The 20746-nt window shown below is 41.0% G+C and overlaps 1 protein-coding gene across 2 annotated transcripts in view; it reads left to right on the top strand.

Moving 5' to 3' along the window:
- Window positions 1–20746, top strand: part of btbd11b (BTB (POZ) domain containing 11b) — a 154291-nt gene that overhangs the window by 62603 nt on the left and 70942 nt on the right. The gene's annotated exons all lie outside the window — the stretch shown is intronic.

Here is a 20746-nt window from a genome sequence, read left to right as displayed (position 1 = left end):
CTTCCAACACCTGAATTCATCACCTCCACATTGTGTGCGAAGTTGCCTCTATTTCGTATGTGTTCCAGATGCATTTTTCTTTCTTTCGAGCATTTAGGGAAGGACATAGCCTGCACAACCTCTGGCTCAAGTGGATGGGCTCGCTCCAAATGTCTTGCAAGCTTTAAAACACCCAACTTACAGTACAAACAATACTGTTTTTTGTTGTAGAGTCTGGACCCATTCCCCTTCTTACAGGTAGCTGGGATGGAAAGTAAACCATCAGAAACTCCATCAGTAAGAGGTGAGGAGGTACTGTCAGGAAGACATTGATCTGGGGCGAGCGTTGAGCTTTTTGACAGGTCATCAGTGTCTGCCACGTCCCTCTGTTGTGATGAGTGGGCATGACTGGAGGATGTTATATGGCAGGAAGCATTAAATACACGTTGCCGTTTACGCATCGAAGCGGAGCTACTTCTTCTTCTTCTTCTTGGTGAGCGCCCTCTGTCCTGCTGTGAGGAGACACTTTCTTCTGGTGGAGAGGGACATGAATCTCCAATATCATCCACATTTAAAATGTTCCGGCTATCCAGCATCTTCTCTCTGGGGTCAACTAGATCAAGGACTTCACTGGTTTCTGTACCATCAGAGTCCTCACTAGTCCCAGGTACATATTCCTCTCCACTGTCATTGGACGAGGGGTCAAAAAGCTCATCCGAGTCAAAACTGGTTTGGTCTTTCATCTACAGAAAACAAAAAAGGAAAGAAAGAAAAGTCCAAATAAAGCTGAAAAACTGATGATACGTTTCATATAAACTTCTTTTCCCTACAATGTCAGTGTGTTGCATACCAATATGCTTTTGGTCCTCCTGAGCCTCGGGATAGGAATGTCATCCTGCTCAGAGTCATCAGAAGTTGTGTAGGCAACCAGCCTGTCTCCTTTAACTATGGGGAGGGGACCAGTTGCAACTAAGCCCTAAAAAAAGACCATAACAACAATTAGAAGCAGAAATGAATAAAAACATTTTGATGACATTAAAACAGAGTCATATGAAATTCAGGGATGAAGTAATGTATCAAACCAGAGTACAATGGTCATCAACTTAAAATATAATTTATTTGACTCTGATTTCAGCCGTAAACTTGTCTCCTGTGCTATCAATCAACTCCAATGCCAAGCTAAAGTAGTGCTAGCAGAGCTAAAGGTCCTGTTTCCACAGCTTATACAACTGGTAAGGAGAAAAGAGTAACCTTGTTTTAAAGGACTGTGATATTTGCAATGTAATTTGAGTTTAAAGCACAAAAAAAATCAGGCTTCTTAGCATTAAATGTGTAGCATGTTGCTCTCTTAACGGGGTCCCCACAAACACTGTGGACCTGACAAGTGTGTGTGAGAAAGGGGGAGGGGGACTAGAAATACAACATCCTGACTGGACCCCAGAACTTCATGAAAACCTGGATGTGGCTCACATCAGACCTCTGACCTTAAGGGGTCCCCACAAACACTGTGGACCTGACAAGTGTGTGTGAGATAGGGGGAGGGGAACTAAAAATACAATATCCTGACTGGACCCCAGAACATCACCAAAACCTGAATGTGGCTCACAACGGACCTTTGACTTCACAACATTTATCTTAATGTTACTGAAACATAATAAACAGAGTCAATCAAACAGGAGCAGTTTAAACTTATGTATGATCACCTTAAAAATCAGAGAAAATGATCAGCACAATTCTGTACCTCTATCTGAGAGGCTGCAGGTCGCTGAGGACTCTGCTCTGAAGTTCCCAAGGTCTCGTTCTCTGCGGGGTCTGTCTCAGTTAGCTGGGCTCCATCCTGTAGAACAAGTTCAACATGAGAGTGCAGATTTTTGAGAAAAACGATAAGCACTTACAATAAAAAACAAAGCAGTATTTGAGGAATTTTGCGACTAACTTTATACTTTGTTTGCAGAAACAATTTTACTTTAGGAATAATTTATTTGACTCTGATTTCAGACGTAAACTTGTCTCCTGTGCTATCAATCAACTCCAATGCCAAGCTAAAGTAGTGCTAGCAGAGCTTAAGGTCCTGTTTCCACAGCTTATACAACTGGTAAAGAGAAAAGAGTAACCTTGTGATATTGGACTGTGATATTTGCAATGTAATTTGAGTTTAAAGCACAAAAAAAATCAGGCTTCTTAGCATTAAATGTGTAGCATGTTGCTCACTTAACGGGGTCCCCACAAACACTGTGGACCTGACAAGTGTGTGTGGGAAAGGGGGAGGGGGACTAGAAATACAACATCCTGACTGGACCCCAGAACATCATGAAAACCTGAATGTGGCTCACATCAGACCTCTGACCTTAAGGGGTCCCCACAAACACTGTGGACCTGACAAGTGTGTGTGAGAAAGGGGGAGGGGGACTAGAAAAACAACATCCTGACTGGACCCCAGAACTTCATGAAAACCTGGATGTGGCTCACATCAGACCTCTGACCTTAAGGGGTCCCCACAAACACTGTGGACCTGACAAGTGTGTGTGAGATAGGGGGAGGGGAACTAAAAATACAATATCCTGACTGGACCCCAGAACATCACCAAAACCTGAATGTGGCTCACAACGGACCTTTGACTTCACAACATTTATCTTAATGTTACTGAAACATAATAAACAGAGTCAATCAAACAGGAGCAGTTTAAACTTATGTATGATCACCTTAAAAATCAGAGAAAATGATCAGCACAATTCTGTACCTCTATCTGAGAGGCTGCAGGTCGCTGAGGACTCTGCTCTGAAGTTCCCAAGGTCTCGTTCTCTGCGGGGTCTGTCTCAGTTAGCTGGGCTCCATCCTGTAGAACAAGTTCAACATGAGAGTGCAGATTTTTGAGAAAAACGATAAGCACTTACAATAAAAAACAAAGCAGTATTTGAGGAATTTTGCGACTAACTTTATACTTTGTTTGCAGAAACAATTTTACTTTAGGAATAATTTATTTGACTCTGATTTCAGACGTAAACTTGTCTCCTGTGCTATCAATCAACTCCAATGCCAAGCTAAAGTAGTGCTAGCAGAGCTTAAGGTCCTGTTTCCACAGCTTATACAACTGGTAAAGAGAAAAGAGTAACCTTGTGATATTGGACTGTGATATTTGCAATGTAATTTGAGTTTAAAGCACAAAAAAAATCAGGCTTCTTAGCATTAAATGTGTAGCATGTTGCTCACTTAACGGGGTCCCCACAAACACTGTGGACCTGACAAGTGTGTGTGGGAAAGGGGGAGGGGGACTAGAAATACAACATCCTGACTGGACCCCAGAACATCATGAAAACCTGAATGTGGCTCAAATCAGACCTCTGACCTTAAGGGGTCCCCACAAACACTGTGGACCTGACAAGTGTGTGTGAGAAAGGGGGAGGGGGACTAGAAATACAACATCCTGACTGGACCCCAGAACTTCATGAAAACCTGGATGTGGCTCACATCAGACCTCTGACCTTAAGGGGTCCCCACAAACACTGTGGACCTGACAAGTGTGTGTGAGATAGGGGGAGGGGAACTAAAAATACAATATCCTGACTGGACCCCAGAACATCACCAAAACCTGAATGTGGCTCACAACGGACCTTTGACTTCACAACATTTATCTTAATGTTACTGAAACATAATAAACAGAGTCAATCAAACAGGAGCAGTTTAAACTTATGTATGATCACCTTAAAAATCAGAGAAAATGATCAGCACAATTCTGTACCTCTATCTGAGAGGCTGCAGGTCGCTGAGGACTCTGCTCTGAAGTTCCCAAGGTCTCGTTCTCTGCGGGGTCTGTCTCAGTTAGCTGGGCTCCATCCTGTAGAACAAGTTCAACATGAGAGTGCAGATTTTTGAGAAAAACGATAAGCGCTTACAATAAAAAACAAAGCAGTATTTGAGGAATTTTGCGACTAACTTTATACTTTGTTTGCAGAAACAATTTTACTTTAGGAATAATTTATTTGACTCTGATTTCAGACGTAAACTTGTCTCCTGTGCTATCAATCAACTCCAATGCCAAGCTAAAGTAGTGCTAGCAGAGCTTAAGGTCCTGTTTCCACAGCTTATACAACTGGTAAAGAGAAAAGAGTAACCTTGTGATATTGGACTGTGATATTTGCAATGTAATTTGAGTTTAAAGCACAAAAAAAATCAGGCTTCTTAGCATTAAATGTGTAGCATGTTGCTCACTTAACGGGGTCCCCACAAACACTGTGGACCTGACAAGTGTGTGTGGGAAAGGGGGAGGGGGACTAGAAAAACAACATCCTGACTGGACCCCAGAACTTCATGAAAACCTGGATGTGGCTCACATCAGACCTCTGACCTTAAGGGGTCCCCACAAACACTGTGGACCTGACAAGTGTGTGTGAGATAGGGGGAGGGGAACTAAAAATACAATATCCTGACTGGACCCCAGAACATCACCAAAACCTGAATGTGGCTCACAACGGACCTTTGACTTCACAACATTTATCTTAATGTTACTGAAACATAATAAACAGAGTCAATCAAACAGGAGCAGTTTAAACTTATGTATGATCACCTTAAAAATCAGAGAAAATGATCAGCACAATTCTGTACCTCTATCTGAGAGGCTGCAGGTCGCTGAGGACTCTGCTCTGAAGTTCCCAAGGTCTCGTTCTCTGCGGGGTCTGTCTCAGTTAGCTGGGCTCCATCCTGTAGAACAAGTTCAACATGAGAGTGCAGATTTTTGAGAAAAACGATAAGCACTTACAATAAAAAACAAAGCAGTATTTGAGGAATTTTGCGACTAACTTTATACTTTGTTTGCAGAAACAATTTTACTTTAGGAATAATTTATTTGACTCTGATTTCAGACGTAAACTTGTCTCCTGTGCTATCAATCAACTCCAATGCCAAGCTAAAGTAGTGCTAGCAGAGCTTAAGGTCCTGTTTCCACAGCTTATACAACTGGTAAAGAGAAAAGAGTAACCTTGTGATATTGGACTGTGATATTTGCAATGTAATTTGAGTTTAAAGCACAAAAAAAATCAGGCTTCTTAGCATTAAATGTGTAGCATGTTGCTCACTTAACGGGGTCCCCACAAACACTGTGGACCTGACAAGTGTGTGTGGGAAAGGGGGAGGGGGACTAGAAATACAACATCCTGACTGGACCCCAGAACATCATGAAAACCTGAATGTGGCTCACATCAGACCTCTGACCTTAAGGGGTCCCCACAAACACTGTGGACCTGACAAGTGTGTGTGAGAAAGGGGGAGGGGGACTAGAAATACAACATCCTGACTGGACCCCAGAACTTCATGAAAACCTGGATGTGGCTCACATCAGACCTCTGACCTTAAGGGGTCCCCACAAACACTGTGGACCTGACAAGTGTGTGTGAGATAGGGGGAGGGGAACTAAAAATACAATATCCTGACTGGACCCCAGAACATCACCAAAACCTGAATGTGGCTCACAACGGACCTTTGACTTCACAACATTTATCTTAATGTTACTGAAACATAATAAACAGAGTCAATCAAACAGGAGCAGTTTAAACTTATGTATGATCACCTTAAAAATCAGAGAAAATGATCAGCACAATTCTGTACCTCTATCTGAGAGGCTGCAGGTCGCTGAGGACTCTGCTCTGAAGTTCCCAAGGTCTCGTTCTCTGCGGGGTCTGTCTCAGTTAGCTGGGCTCCATCCTGTAGAACAAGTTCAACATGAGAGTGCAGATTTTTGAGAAAAACGATAAGCACTTACAATAAAAAACAAAGCAGTATTTGAGGAATTTTGCGACTAACTTTATACTTTGTTTGCAGAAACAATTTTACTTTAGGAATAATTTATTTGACTCTGATTTCAGACGTAAACTTGTCTCCTGTGCTATCAATCAACTCCAATGCCAAGCTAAAGTAGTGCTAGCAGAGCTTAAGGTCCTGTTTCCACAGCTTATACAACTGGTAAAGAGAAAAGAGTAACCTTGTGATATTGGACTGTGATATTTGCAATGTAATTTGAGTTTAAAGCACAAAAAAAATCAGGCTTCTTAGCATTAAATGTGTAGCATGTTGCTCACTTAACGGGGTCCCCACAAACACTGTGGACCTGACAAGTGTGTGTGGGAAAGGGGGAGGGGGACTAGAAATACAACATCCTGACTGGACCCCAGAACATCATGAAAACCTGAATGTGGCTCAAATCAGACCTCTGACCTTAAGGGGTCCCCACAAACACTGTGGACCTGACAAGTGTGTGTGAGAAAGGGGGAGGGGGACTAGAAAAACAACATCCTGACTGGACCCCAGAACTTCATGAAAACCTGGATGTGGCTCACATCAGACCTCTGACCTTAAGGGGTCCCCACAAACACTGTGGACCTGACAAGTGTGTGTGAGATAGGGGGAGGGGAACTAAAAATACAATATCCTGACTGGACCCCAGAACATCACCAAAACCTGAATGTGGCTCACAACGGACCTTTGACTTCACAACATTTATCTTAATGTTACTGAAACATAATAAACAGAGTCAATCAAACAGGAGCAGTTTAAACTTATGTATGATCACCTTAAAAATCAGAGAAAATGATCAGCACAATTCTGTACCTCTATCTGAGAGGCTGCAGGTCGCTGAGGACTCTGCTCTGAAGTTCCCAAGGTCTCGTTCTCTGCGGGGTCTGTCTCAGTTAGCTGGGCTCCATCCTGTAGAACAAGTTCAACATGAGAGTGCAGATTTTTGAGAAAAACGATAAGCGCTTACAATAAAAAACAAAGCAGTATTTGAGGAATTTTGCGACTAACTTTATACTTTGTTTGCAGAAACAATTTTACTTTAGGAATAATTTATTTGACTCTGATTTCAGACGTAAACTTGTCTCCTGTGCTATCAATCAACTCCAATGCCAAGCTAAAGTAGTGCTAGCAGAGCTTAAGGTCCTGTTTCCACAGCTTATACAACTGGTAAAGAGAAAAGAGTTACCTTGTGATATTGGACTGTGATATTTGCAATGTAATTTGAGTTTAAAGCACAAAAAAAATCAGGCTTCTTAGCATTAAATGTGTAGCATGTTGCTCACTTAACGGGGTCCCCACAAACACTGTGGACCTGACAAGTGTGTGTGGGAAAGGGGGAGGGGGACTAGAAATACAACATCCTGACTGGACCCCAGAACATCATGAAAACCTGAATGTGGCTCACATCAGACCTCTGACCTTAAGGGGTCCCCACAAACACTGTGGACCTGACAAGTGTGTGTGAGAAAGGGGGAGGGGGACTAGAAAAACAACATCCTGACTGGACCCCAGAACTTCATGAAAACCTGGATGTGGCTCACATCAGACCTCTGACCTTAAGGGGTCCCCACAAACACTGTGGACCTGACAAGTGTGTGTGAGATAGGGGGAGGGGAACTAAAAATACAATATCCTGACTGGACCCCAGAACATCACCAAAACCTGAATGTGGCTCACAACGGACCTTTGACTTCACAACATTTATCTTAATGTTACTGAAACATAATAAACAGAGTCAATCAAACAGGAGCAGTTTAAACTTATGTATGATCACCTTAAAAATCAGAGAAAATGATCAGCACAATTCTGTACCTCTATCTGAGAGGCTGCAGGTCGCTGAGGACTCTGCTCTGAAGTTCCCAAGGTCTCGTTCTCTGCGGGGTCTGTCTCAGTTAGCTGGGCTCCATCCTGTAGAACAAGTTCAACATGAGAGTGCAGATTTTTGAGAAAAACGATAAGCACTTACAATAAAAAACAAAGCAGTATTTGAGGAATTTTGCGACTAACTTTATACTTTGTTTGCAGAAACAATTTTACTTTAGGAATAATTTATTTGACTCTGATTTCAGCCGTAAACTTGTCTCCTGTGCTATCAATCAACTCCAATGCCAAGCTAAAGTAGTGCTAGCAGAGCTAAAGGTCCTGTTTCCACAGCTTATACAACTGGTAAGGAGATAAGAGTAACCTTGTGATATTGGACTGTGATATTTGCAATGTAATTTGAGTTTAAAGCACAAAAAAAATCAGGCTTCTTAGCATTAAATGTGAAGCATGTTGCTCACTTAACGGGGTCCCCACAAACACTGTGGACCTGACAAGTGTGTGTGAGAAAGGGGGAGGGGGACTAGAAAAACAACATCCTGACTGGACCCCAGAACTTCATGAAAACCTGGATGTGGCTCACATCAGACCTCTGACCTTAAGGGGTCCCCACAAACACTGTGGACCTGACAAGTGTGTGTGAGATAGGGGGAGGGGAACTAAAAATACAATATCCTGACTGGACCCCAGAACATCACCAAAACCTGAATGTGGCTCACAACGGACCTTTGACTTCACAACATTTATCTTAATGTTACTGAAACATAATAAACAGAGTCAATCAAACAGGAGCAGTTTAAACTTATGTATGATCACCTTAAAAATCAGAGAAAATGATCAGCACAATTCTGTACCTCTATCTGAGAGGCTGCAGGTCGCTGAGGACTCTGCTCTGAAGTTCCCAAGGTCTCGTTCTCTGCGGGGTCTGTCTCAGTTAGCTGGGCTCCATCCTGTAGAACAAGTTCAACATGAGAGTGCAGATTTTTGAGAAAAACGATAAGCACTTACAATAAAAAACAAAGCAGTATTTGAGGAATTTTGCGACTAAATTTATACTTTGTTTGCAGAAACAATTTTACTTTAGGAATAATTTATTTGACTCTGATTTCAGACGTAAACTTGTCTCCTGTGCTATCAATCAACTCCAATGCCAAGCTAAAGTAGTGCTAGCAGAGCTCAAGGTCCTGTTTCCACAGCTTATACAACTGGTAAGGAGAAAAGAGTAACCTTGTGATATTGGACTGTGATATTTGCAATGTAATTTGAGTTTAAAGCACAAAAAAAATCAGGCTTCTTAGCATTAAATGTGTAGCATGTTGCTCACTAAACGGGGTCCCCACAAACACCGTGGACCTGACAAGTGTGTGTGGGAAAGGGGGAGGGGGACTAGAAAAACAACATCCTGACTGGACCCCAGAACTTCATGAAAACCTGGATGTGGCTCACATCAGACCTCTGACCTTAAGGGGTCCCCACAAACACTGTGGACCTGACAAGTGTGTGTGAGAAAGGGGGAGGGGGACTAGAAAAACAACATACTGACTGGACCCCAGAACTTCATGAAAACCTGGATGTGGCTCACATCAGACCTCTGACCTTAAGGGGTCCCCACAAACACTGTGGACCTGACAAGTGTGTGTGAGATAGGGGGAGGGGAACTAAAAATACAATATCCTGACTGGACCCCAGAACATCACCAAAACCTGAATGTGGCTCACAACGGACCTTTGACTTCACAACATTTATCTTAATGTTACTGAAACATAATAAACAGAGTCAATCAAACAGGAGCAGTTTAAACTTATGTATGATCACCTTAAAAATCAGAGAAAATGATCAGCACAATTCTGTACCTCTATCTGAGAGGCTGCAGGTCGCTGAGGACTCTGCTCTGAAGTTCCCAAGGTCTTGTTCTCTGCGGGGTCTGTCTCATTTAGCTGGGCTCCATCCTGTAGAACAAGTTCAACATGAGAGTGCAGATTTTTGAGAAAAACGATAAGCACTTACAATAAAAAACAAAGCAGTATTTGAGGAATTTTGCGACTAACTTTATACTTTGTGTGCTGAAACAATGCTTTTTGATTCAGTCTTAAAATGTCCCCTGCTCTATCATCCCCAGCACATCATTAAAATCTGAAGGACCTCTGATTTATGTACATTGACCTTAATGATATTAAATCATATTTAAAGTGCTTACAACTTTTCAAAATTAACTAACCTGTTTTCTCCAAGGCCAATCAGCTCCACCATAATCGTATGTTATTTCTTCCCCAACATCAATGTCCCTCAGAGCGAAGAGACACAGGTGTGGTTGCCTCTCTGTCAGGATCTTCTTCATCTTACAGTTGGGTTGCTTGTGGTCATCATTGACCAGCCTTCCTAGACTGCTGTCTTCTTGAGCTGCATCAATACTAATAAAAAGAATATCAACCATTTAAGAGTTCCCTTAACATAATCTTCTATTGGATCCTGACACAATGGCCCACTGAGTCTTAGAACGAGAACTTAAGGCAAGATCATTTAATGTTTTTTCGACTAACACATCTCCTAAGTACACATCTTTACAGTCAAACAAAGTAATTAATTCCTTTAATCATAACCCTCTGTGCAACATAAAAAGTCTTTCAAATGGAGTGTGAAGAGGTGTGAAGTTCACACATAGCCTTACCACCAAGTTCTCCCATGCCATTGAAAGTCAAACATGAAGACAGCACATTTGCCATGGTATATAGATCTTCTCCTTAGGGCTTCATCAGCATCAATCAACTCCCCTCTGTACTCCACTACAAAGTCTCCTTTACTGAAATGGGCCTTGGTAAAGACCCCTCGACCTGGTGTGAGCACACGGGTTTGATGTTTAAAGAGTTACAGTTGTTCATACTCCCATCCTTGGAACTGAAAGTTCTTTAAGTAAACCTAGCATCATTAAGAGGTAGGCTATGAAATTAAAATAACAAAATGAAATAGTAGTGAAATCTTAATCATCATACCTTTGAAAGAGTTAATATATTTCACCTCCAGCTTTGCTGTCTTGTCGAGACCCTTGACAGCATGTTCTAAGGCATCCTTATTTGGGGAAATCCTTCGCCTCAATGAAGCCATTCAAGATCCTTTAATCAAATGCAGTGCAATTTTAATGAAACCATAATCAAATCAAATCAAAAATAACAATCATAACCACAACATGTGATCACATGTCTGAACAGCACCCTGCTGCAGTTGCCACCACTGTTTCTTCATTAGATGATTCCCACAGCTGATCTGTCATTTCATTTTAACATTAATTTTTATTGCTGAGAAAGACTTTATGAAACAGATAAAGAAACCGTTGATTTGAACAAAACGTTATCTGTGACGTATTCTTTATGTAAGCTGGAACAAAAGACATTTAAAGAGACACATTTTAAATGGAAAACACTGTATCTCATTATTATGACTAACTGTCTTATAATCATGACTTAGTATATCATAATTATGATTTAAATTTATTTACATTTTTACCTTTCCTAATTTTTTTCTCAATTGGCGGAAACGGGCTTCCATTTCATTCACACTGGGCTCTCAAGTCTGCACCGAGCGTGAGACACGTATTTTAACCTGTTCACGCTCACACCTCTATTTCTCACGCAGAGTAATTACTGAGGCCATGCCAACATAGACCTGCAACCCCTTTATAAATGGACACCCTGCAGCCAATCAGAAAATAGCATCACTGTCTCCGGGGGAAAACAATGCAAGGTGGTTTAAAGGAAAAGAACGCACATTAGCAATGCATACTGAACGCAGATTAGCGGGTGCGTAGCTTCATGACCGGAGCACTCCTTAGCTAAAATACTGCAGTTAAACATGTTTAACCTGACATTAAGGCAAATAAACAATAAGGCGTGTCACATGATTATTTTCTTGTCAAATAAAAAAAGCCAGACACAATAATGACTAATCAGTGTACAATCATGTCACATTAATGTTAGCCACATAACTTTTACTAGCAGCTAGCTTCGTTGGTCATATAATATCCAATTATACATCAATCAATATAGTAAAATATGTGAGGATTAAACCCGTTGATTTAATTTATGAAATGTTCAAGTATCGCAACCGTTCACATCTATTTTGATTTCAATCACATCGTTGGTCATTTATCCATGCTAACGGAGAGGCACGCACTTTGCATTATCTCTCTGGTTTGACCAAAAACATCACTTTAACAGTGTCATAGAAATGTCCTAAAATAAATCACAGTTAAGAGGATTAAAGTTAAACTTACCTGGGTTTTAAAACAACTTTTATTGCCTTGCTTCTCTGCTGCCAAGTACGTCTCTCACGTGTCTTCTCTCCGTGCATGAGTTAAGGAACGCTTGCATCTTAAAACGAGCACATCCTGGACGGGTGGTGCTGCTTATAAGTTAGTGATTCTTGTATCCGCCCGCCTGGCATGTCAATATGTAACACCAAGGCCCCGATTCACACTACAGCTGCCACAGCCATAGGGTTTTTTTTTCTTTCTTTTTTCATGTTAACTTTATTGTAAAAAGCGTTACATGTTACAAACAAACGAACACACCGCTGTATGGTGCAGGACCCTCTGAATTCCATTAATCACAAACAGGAAAATAAAAACATATTTTTTTATGGAGCCCCGAATAAAATCTTGAATATGTCCAACTTTCAGTTTAATGAGAGCACCGTAGCGCCAAAAAAGTCAAAAAGAACATGAAGAATATTTTGACTTTTCTTTTTCTTGTGTTGTTGTGTGTATATTTTTGTGCATCTTTGTTGGATGATTGCTGTATCTTAGCCCCTGGCTGCAACTATGTGTATATTGTTAATTGTACTTTGGTAATACTAGAAGAAAAAAAAAAATACTCCAAAACAAAAAAAGAAAAAAGAATCTGCAGTACTGTAATAACTTTAATTGCACATTCTTGCATAAAATAAAAAAATAAAAAAATAAAATAAGAATAAAAAAAACGAAGAAAACTAACTTCCAGTTTGCCTTTTCAGGTAGGCTTTTGTGTTGACAATATGGCAATGCTCAGTCCCTGCAGATGGGTGCTCTTGGCTGCCTATGGGTGCTAACAAGTTGTAGGGCGGCCATGTTGGTCCGGTCGGCCGCTACATTCAGTGTCATCTGTTTGACCGGAGCAATGAAGTGTCATCGCATTAAATCAACCATAAGTCAATGAATACTAAACTGATTTTCACACATTTTTTTCTCTGTAAACCTCATACTTATAGGTCTGATACAGGACATATGGTTTGGTGTATTTTGATATCTACAATAGCCTTAACTGTAATAGAATAATCTGATATATGATATTCGTGATGTTTGTAGGTATTTTTCAAAGTATATGATGTGTATTAATTCAGATAGGCAGATTTCATGAGATTTCTCAGCTTATACTCATCTTATAAAACTAATCAAATGTGAGTGCAACAAAATCCATACTTAGCCTGGTTTTATTTAAATATTTATTCTATCTAAAGGGACAGTGCATATTAATAAGTATTTCACATAACATCAATGTAAATATTTCAATTTATTTCTATTGTAGCCACTAACAAACCAGAGCAGAGTTCATAACTGTAACTACTGTAACCTGTATCCAACTTCTTAATTAGGTCAGGTTTGTCATCCACTGAGCACAGCCACCTGTAAATTTATTGAGAAGTAGCTATTTAATGCAATAACAACAGTAGTTTATTGTCTGTTTTTAGATAAGTTTGATGGGTATGAGTGGGTAAAAGGATTACAATAATACAGCTTGTGACCTCTGTGTAAAATTTGCTTGTTAAAGTAATACCAGCAATATATTTTTATTTCTACCATAGCATTCTTTTCACTGTGATCTAAGTCTGTGTTGTGGAATATATGATTTGTAAAGTCTCAGCTAGCCTAACAGCAGGGTGAACACCGGCTGTAAGCGTAGCATACCTAACGTGAGCTGGCTACGGTTTTGCTGGTGGGCATAAATACAGCACAATAACATTCTTTTCTGTGAATCCAAACAATAATAATGTTCAATCTTACCTGTGAAAAGTAATCCCCTGAGCCTTGACCCCAAAAGTCTGCCGATTTTCATGGGAATACACTGCACAGTGCTCTGGCATCTTGATTTCTCTGCTGCTTCAGCATATATTTACAGGTAGGTTGACTGGACCAAGAAGGCGGCTGTATTTCTAGTGCCCGAGCAGCCATAGGGCGTCTACTCTTAATTATGTCCATGGCCACAGCTCCATCAAGGCTACTCAGAAGTCGCTACAGTCACACAGACTGCCGTTTACTAAGAACAAATCATGTTTCTTCATGAATATTCAGGTTCCCTTAAATACATTTTAAAAGTTAATGAATAAAAAGGGTTATCCAATCTGTTTTCCCATTAATAATATAACATTTGACTAGTGTGACGGCCACAGGTCTTGGGATCAGGGTGTTCTGTCTGGCCTTCCTGCCTCTGTTGTCTTTTTTCCAGGTCTTCCTGGTTTGCCTGATCCTCCCCTCTCGTTTGGGGATTGGATCCACTTGGTGGTGACGTATCTTGTCTTGAAGGAGGATCAAATCCCCCTGACTGACTGTGTACTTTGTGGGCTAATGTCCTAATGCTGGCTTGAAGGAGACTAGGAGTTCAAGATAGAGATGAGATCAGGCAGCTTCAGTCCAACACTTAATTCAAAGCAGGCAGATGAAGTTGACACTAAGGTGGCACACGGTCAAAACCCCAAAAAACTAGTGTTCAGTCCCTTCCTTTTATCCCCCTGGGGGTGTATGCATGCAGTTTGTCTATGGACAACAGACTTTCTGTCTCTGGGTTTCTGTATATTTCTGGATCTCTGAGTGAGCAGAAGTTGGTCAAGCACAGCTGAGAGCACTAAATCTATCAGTCCTGATAAAATGAAGTATTCGTCTCAAGTTCACAGTCAGGCTAAAGTTTTCCAAGGATCAAAGATTAGCTCCTACTCTTACTCTTGCACACGCTGCAGGCTTCTGCAGGCTTCTCCTTTCCACTAAATGAATCCACAACATTTCACCTGTTTCGTAATGTGACATCACAACAACCTAAAATTAAGACCAGGGGCACATGCTAAATCTATAACATTATTTTACTTGTGCATGGATATATGTGGTACATTTATGAGTCAGTAATACTGATACTATACGGTGATAAAATAAAGGCAGCATTAAGGGACATTACCATTAACAATGTCAAAATTTAGCTTTAGTTTATAATCACTGCACATCTTTTTATTAAATAAACTTTCTGTATAACACAAGAACCATTTAATGGTAAATGAAGTAAATCACACAAGCAATAAGTAGATCGGGCAGTCCCACTCTCTCACTGTTTTCAAAACTTCTGCTGGGGCAGTCCCAGACAGAGGCACATTTCTTGGTTTACAAGCTTTCAAAAACTGTCTGAGTCCAACATGGGCTCTCTCTCTGCCTTCCTGGAAGGCTCGTACCTGCCAGGCACCAGCCTTTGGTTTGGTTTGGTTTGGTTATGCTGAGTTTAGCCTTTGTTTCCTTTACACATAGTCTTAGTAATCTGCCAACATTTCACAGCACCCAACACCCTCACTTCACTACTGATAATGACTTAAACACTAGTTAGGTTTTCTTGAGTTGTTCAATAAATTAATTTCTTTACTTAAAGTTATCACTGTGTTAACCTCCCTTATTTGTTATGCTCTACATGAGCTGAGCATAACACTAGAAAATTCTACATTTTTTATTCTTTTTTTATGTAGTTTCAATGTTTATTGTACCTTTTTTTATTTTTATGAGTGACAATATTGTGTTCATGTGAAACTCGACTCTTGGCTTTTTAGCATGAATGTTTTCTATGTATTCAGAACTGATAGGTAAAAAGGTTGTTCAATTTGACATGACATATCACATACGGTTAATAATATGACAACATATAGTCTTAAAAGTAATTTATTTTGATATGTGAATAAATGAATAAATCAATAAATAAATTTGATTTAAATTTGCTTGACTTAAAATAAGCCTGCATTATTACTCAGTGTTGATACTTACTCCACTGTGTTTGAAATCCATTTTTTTCAGTTATGTTAGAAATAACTGTCAGCTGCTCTTACAGGCCTACATTAGACTGAAGCCCACATAGGCTGTGTGTTCTGAGTTTTGGTCCAATCAGCTTATTCGTACCTCATCTATCCAGTCCTGAGGGCTGTACTACAAAGCCGGATTTGCGCCGGATAGAGCTCCTCCCACAGTGAAGTGTTCAAGCTGCAAACATCTCACCCTCAGTCTCTGATCATCATCCCTGGAGCCCTTAATCATGTATCGCTCTCCTCCACTCTCCCTACCTTCACCCAGTACTGGGTGAACTGGACTGCCCAACCAGACACAATCAAATTTTGGAAAAAAGCGTGAGTTGACAGTCACCTGGCTGCATGGACCGTGATTTACCTCACTGACAGACCACAGTGTGTGAGGCTCCAGGACTGTGTCTGACATGGTGATCTGCAGCACAGGAGCACCACAGGGGGCAGTGCTCTCCCCCTTCCTCTTCACCCTGTACACCACGGACTTTTGCTACAACACTTGGGGCTGTCCACTCCAGAAGTTCTCTGACGACACAGCCATTGCTGGATGCGTAACGCAGGGGAACGAGCGGGAATACAGGACTGTCATCACTGACTTTGTTGACAGGTGTGACGTGAACCACCTCCAGCTCAACGCCAGTAATTTCTGTGGCCTCATTTTCACTGGGCATCTGGATGAGCTCTTTGATTGGTCCTTTTAACATGCCCTTATAAAACATGAATCTAAACTTTTTCAGGTGCTTTTGTGAAGTCAGTATTGGTTAGAGATGAAGCGGTACTCTGCAAAACTTCTAAGTCCTTACAGAACAATTGCGACGCACATAATACATGGAATGGGTGCTCTGACGGTGACCTCATCTGGAGCTGTAAATCCACCCACTAGTTCACACAACTTTGTGAATGATGAGCACGTCACCTGAAAGTTTTGCTTCCATTCAGTGTCAAAAAACTCCAGAAGCAAAACTCACTCCCTCCAGTCTCTGTTGCGGACCTTCATCCACAGCTTTCTGGTCTTCAGAGGAGGCATTGGCAGAACAGGCAAACATCTGAAAGCACTCACCAAAGGCCCTCTTCTCTATGCCTTCCATTTTTTCAGTAATTTGAGTTTGAGCACGCTACTATAAAGCTGTTGCTTGAGTAAAAGAGTTATACCAGTCACAACTTCAGTGTCGCAGCATGTTGCATCTTGCATGCATCACATCGGGCCTGCTGTAAACATACAATACAGTTTACTTGCTTTATCTTTGTCGCATTATTAAGATAATTCTGAATACATTTCTGTGGTTCAACCAATTCAAAATTGTAGCTGAGAACATCAGTTATAACAGTTAAACATTAGTTACAAAATGCTGAGTTTAAATCAGGCTCATAATTGCAGTTTATATGTCGGCTGGCAGGGCTTGGACACAATTTGCATGTGCTTGGATTGGGTAGGGGTTGATATTTTGGGCCTGATCTAACCTCTAATATCTAATACCCCCTTGCTATTTTATCTTAAACTTGGTTAGTCATGCCATAAGAGCAAAAAAACACAGAGAAAAAAACCCTGCAAATCCTGGTTGTCATAATTAATGCATGACAGGTTAAAAAAGCACATTTAACGATGTACAATTACAGGAACTGTCACTTAAGTGTAATTTAATGAAGAAATATCCCTTTTAAGGCAGTATCACTCCCCTGATTTTATATTTTTAATTTATATTTTCATATTTATGTATTTCTGATTTTGGATGTTTTTAATGTTTTACCTATGTTATTTTTATTCTTACAACATCCGCTTGTATTGTCTTTTAGTTTCTTTATCATTTGCAAAACATTCTGTAACCCCATATAAAAAGTGTGATATAAATAATACTGATAATAATAATAATAATAATAATAATAATAATAATAATAATAAAAATGAACAGCAGACAGAGCCTGCATCAAAAATGGCTGCATGCCCCTCCATATTGTAACCAAATGTGTGTAAAGTGTGTATAGGGGTAGTACCACTCTCTACCACTAGAGGTCGATACTGAGTTACTTCCCTGATACACACCTAAGCACACTTTTTCGGGTATATGTGCAAAATGGGGAAAACCCTGAAAACTTCACAGGAGACTATTTTGAGCTTTCTTTAACTGAATTTAAGCTAAAATTTGTGGGGTCCAGCATTTTGGTCCCCACTTTACTTTCGGTCCCCACACTGTGAGTGGGCTAACATGTTTCGGGCCCCACATTGTAACAAAAACACACACACACACACACACACACACACACACACACACACACACACACAGAGGTCTCACTATCACACACCACACAAAGAAAGAAAGCTGAGCGTTTTTTGTAGGCTGTGTCTGGACAATGAGGGACCAGCACAGACAGGAGGACATTAACCTGTGAGGAGGTGCTGGCTCTCTAACCACTCTGCTCTGCTGTTTCTCTGTGCTCTCTCACCTTTCCACTCATCCTGGAGATAAAAACTTGATGTTAAAAGTAAAAAGTCAGTCAGATCATGAAACTACAATCCCGTGGCTCAGCTGAGCCCAGACTGCTCTCCTCAGGCTGGTTTGTTGCTGGGCCTGTGAGACAGTCTCAGATATTTCTCTGCCTGTCCAAGTGATTGAGACTAGCAGGGATATTCAGCCTTGATACATTATTAATTAATTGATCAATTTATCTTCAGCATCTGGTGTGCAGATGGTTTAACCTTTGGATCCTGACCAAAGTAAGTCCACGTGAGCACCAGATGCAGCTGTTTTATTGTTTCTAACAGCACTGCATTCATCAGGAGCTCCTCTGTGTCTGAGGAGTCCAAATAAATCAATACCTCTTCATTTCCTCCTTTGTAAGGTGCCCGGCTGCTGGTCAGGCTGGGTGGCAGGAGGAGGAGGAGGGGGAGGATGGAAAGAACTGATGAATTATCCCATTTCCCCCACCAACAGGTCTTTATCTCTGCACAAAGGAGCTCCTTCCTCTGAATGAACGGAGGGATCTCTGTTATGGATTTGAAAATGACAGGATTTAATCAGGGAATGAGGAGAAACTCAGGCAGAGATTGATTTCAAATCTTCTTTCTTCTCCTCGTCTCTGTTGGTGTTGGTGAAAAGAGGATGCTCTAATCGTAGCTCCTCTTTATCAAACACGACGTTTCATACCAGCTGCTTTATTTAAGAATGTGAGGTAACTTGTGAACAGATCCTCCATCAGAGAGCTCAGGCAGAGATGAGAGCATGTGTGGAAAAAGCTTTATTAGACAGAGGAAGGAAAATGACTCTGACTCCTAATTTGTAATTGGACTTTATTTATACCCTCAGCACAAACAGGTCATCAGTAGTGGCCCTGTGACAGCGGCAGAGCAGCAACAAGTCAAACCCAAACCCACCATCTCAAGAAATATTTTCAAGTTTTAAAACATGGATTGAAAAATGAATGATGCTGAATAGTTTTCCAATGATTGTTGTAAGGACTGGATTTAGTGTTTTTTTTCTTTTCACACTGTATTTATTCCCAAAGGGAAGCTGATGGCTGAAATCTTATTAGCTGTGATATCTCCCTCGGAGGACTTCAGGATTCAGGAAAAGAAGGAGCTGTGGCGGGTATAAGAGAGGACATTTCACACTGAATCATATTTCATTTGATCCATCAAACAAGCTGAACCTTCCTTTAAGCTACAGTTTAGCTCAGCGTGCTTTGACACTGTGGATTTGAACTCATGTTTTACACTCATCGTGTTCAGAAACAGGACCGGTCTCACTGTCCCTGACAGAGGAACACCTGAGGAGTTCCTCTTACTTTGTTGAACAGGGCAGACTTCTTCAGGATCCTGATTACTCTAACATGTTAGTCTGAATCCCTAACACTCTGGGCCTGATTCACTGAAGCTCTGCAAAGCTTTTCTTTGTGCTTTGATTTTATTTTGATGTGATGATCAGCACTCACTGATCAGTCAGCAGGCATCTGTCTCTCTCACAGCCTGTGCTGCTTCCTTTCCTTTGTCTTTGCTGTTTGCAGCTCACTTCACTCCTGGAAGTGAGCTTGTGTAAACGGTAAAACATGCATCACATCTGTCCTGACTCAGCTCCACAGAAACACTAAAAGTATGGCTAGGACAATATGCTAGTCTCTTCTTTAAGAGCTCAAACACATTTTGAAAAATGATCTGTCCCCATATCCCGCTCAGGTCCAGACCTGAACTGGAAAAAATCAGTTACATTGTGGCTACGAAGAGACAGATACCAGGGATTAATTAATCAAGGTATAAACGAAGGCTGTGTATATCAAATGTTTAAACTCTGTTGTTTTTCATTTAGTCTCATCCACGCTGCTGACGGCTGCAGTGATTTGCTTGCAGACAAGTTTTTTCTTGACAGCCTCTGACGCCACTTTTCTGGCCTGTGCCAAACAACATGGCGTCATTTCTCTCTACCTGTGTTGCTACGGTGCTCTCCATCTCCAGCACAGAGAAGTTTCCTTTTATTTCCATAATGTGTCCCTCAATGTTGTAAATTCTGTGGGTCCAGCCAGCTGAGCCTTGGAGTTTTGGGGGGCGTGTGTGTTTTAAAAATTATGATTGTTGTCAGCCGCCACATTTATCAACAGTTGATCAGGCGTACGTCATGATTGACCCTGGTGCGCATGTTTCATAAATCACACGTAAACATTGACATAAGCCTGGTTTTAAACCCAGCTCTGTGTCAATTCCCACTCAAGATTGATAAATGAGGGCCTGTGTCTGTGCTTCAGTATCACTGGGACAGGATGCTTCATGAATCAGAGCAGACCGTGGAGACACATGCTGCTTGATTCTTAGTGCTGTTAGCAGATGCTAACCCCTTTTTTAAGGACTTCTTGTCTTTTTTAAACAATCAGCTGTATTTGACCACTTTTGATTTTGCCTTCTCATCGTGTTGTATAACGGTGCTACCTCCGCTGCAGAACCACAGCTGGCTACAAGGCGCTCACCGCTTAGTGTATCAGTCCGCGTGCGCAGCGTGCCAGATATAAACAAACGCAGGTAGTCTGCCAGGAGGAAGAGTCACGATGAGAACTAGAGCCTTATTTAGCGGTGTTTTTGTGTGAAAGTAACACGCTGAAAATTCTC

The sequence above is a fragment of the Halichoeres trimaculatus genome, unplaced genomic scaffold, assembly GCF_033239565.1.
Source record: "Halichoeres trimaculatus isolate MK-OKI-2021-1 unplaced genomic scaffold, fHalTri1.1 fHalTri1_scaffold_10, whole genome shotgun sequence".
Classification (NCBI taxonomy): domain Eukaryota; kingdom Metazoa; phylum Chordata; class Actinopteri; order Labriformes; family Labridae; genus Halichoeres; species Halichoeres trimaculatus.
This window is presented reverse-complemented; position numbering and strand designations above follow the sequence as displayed.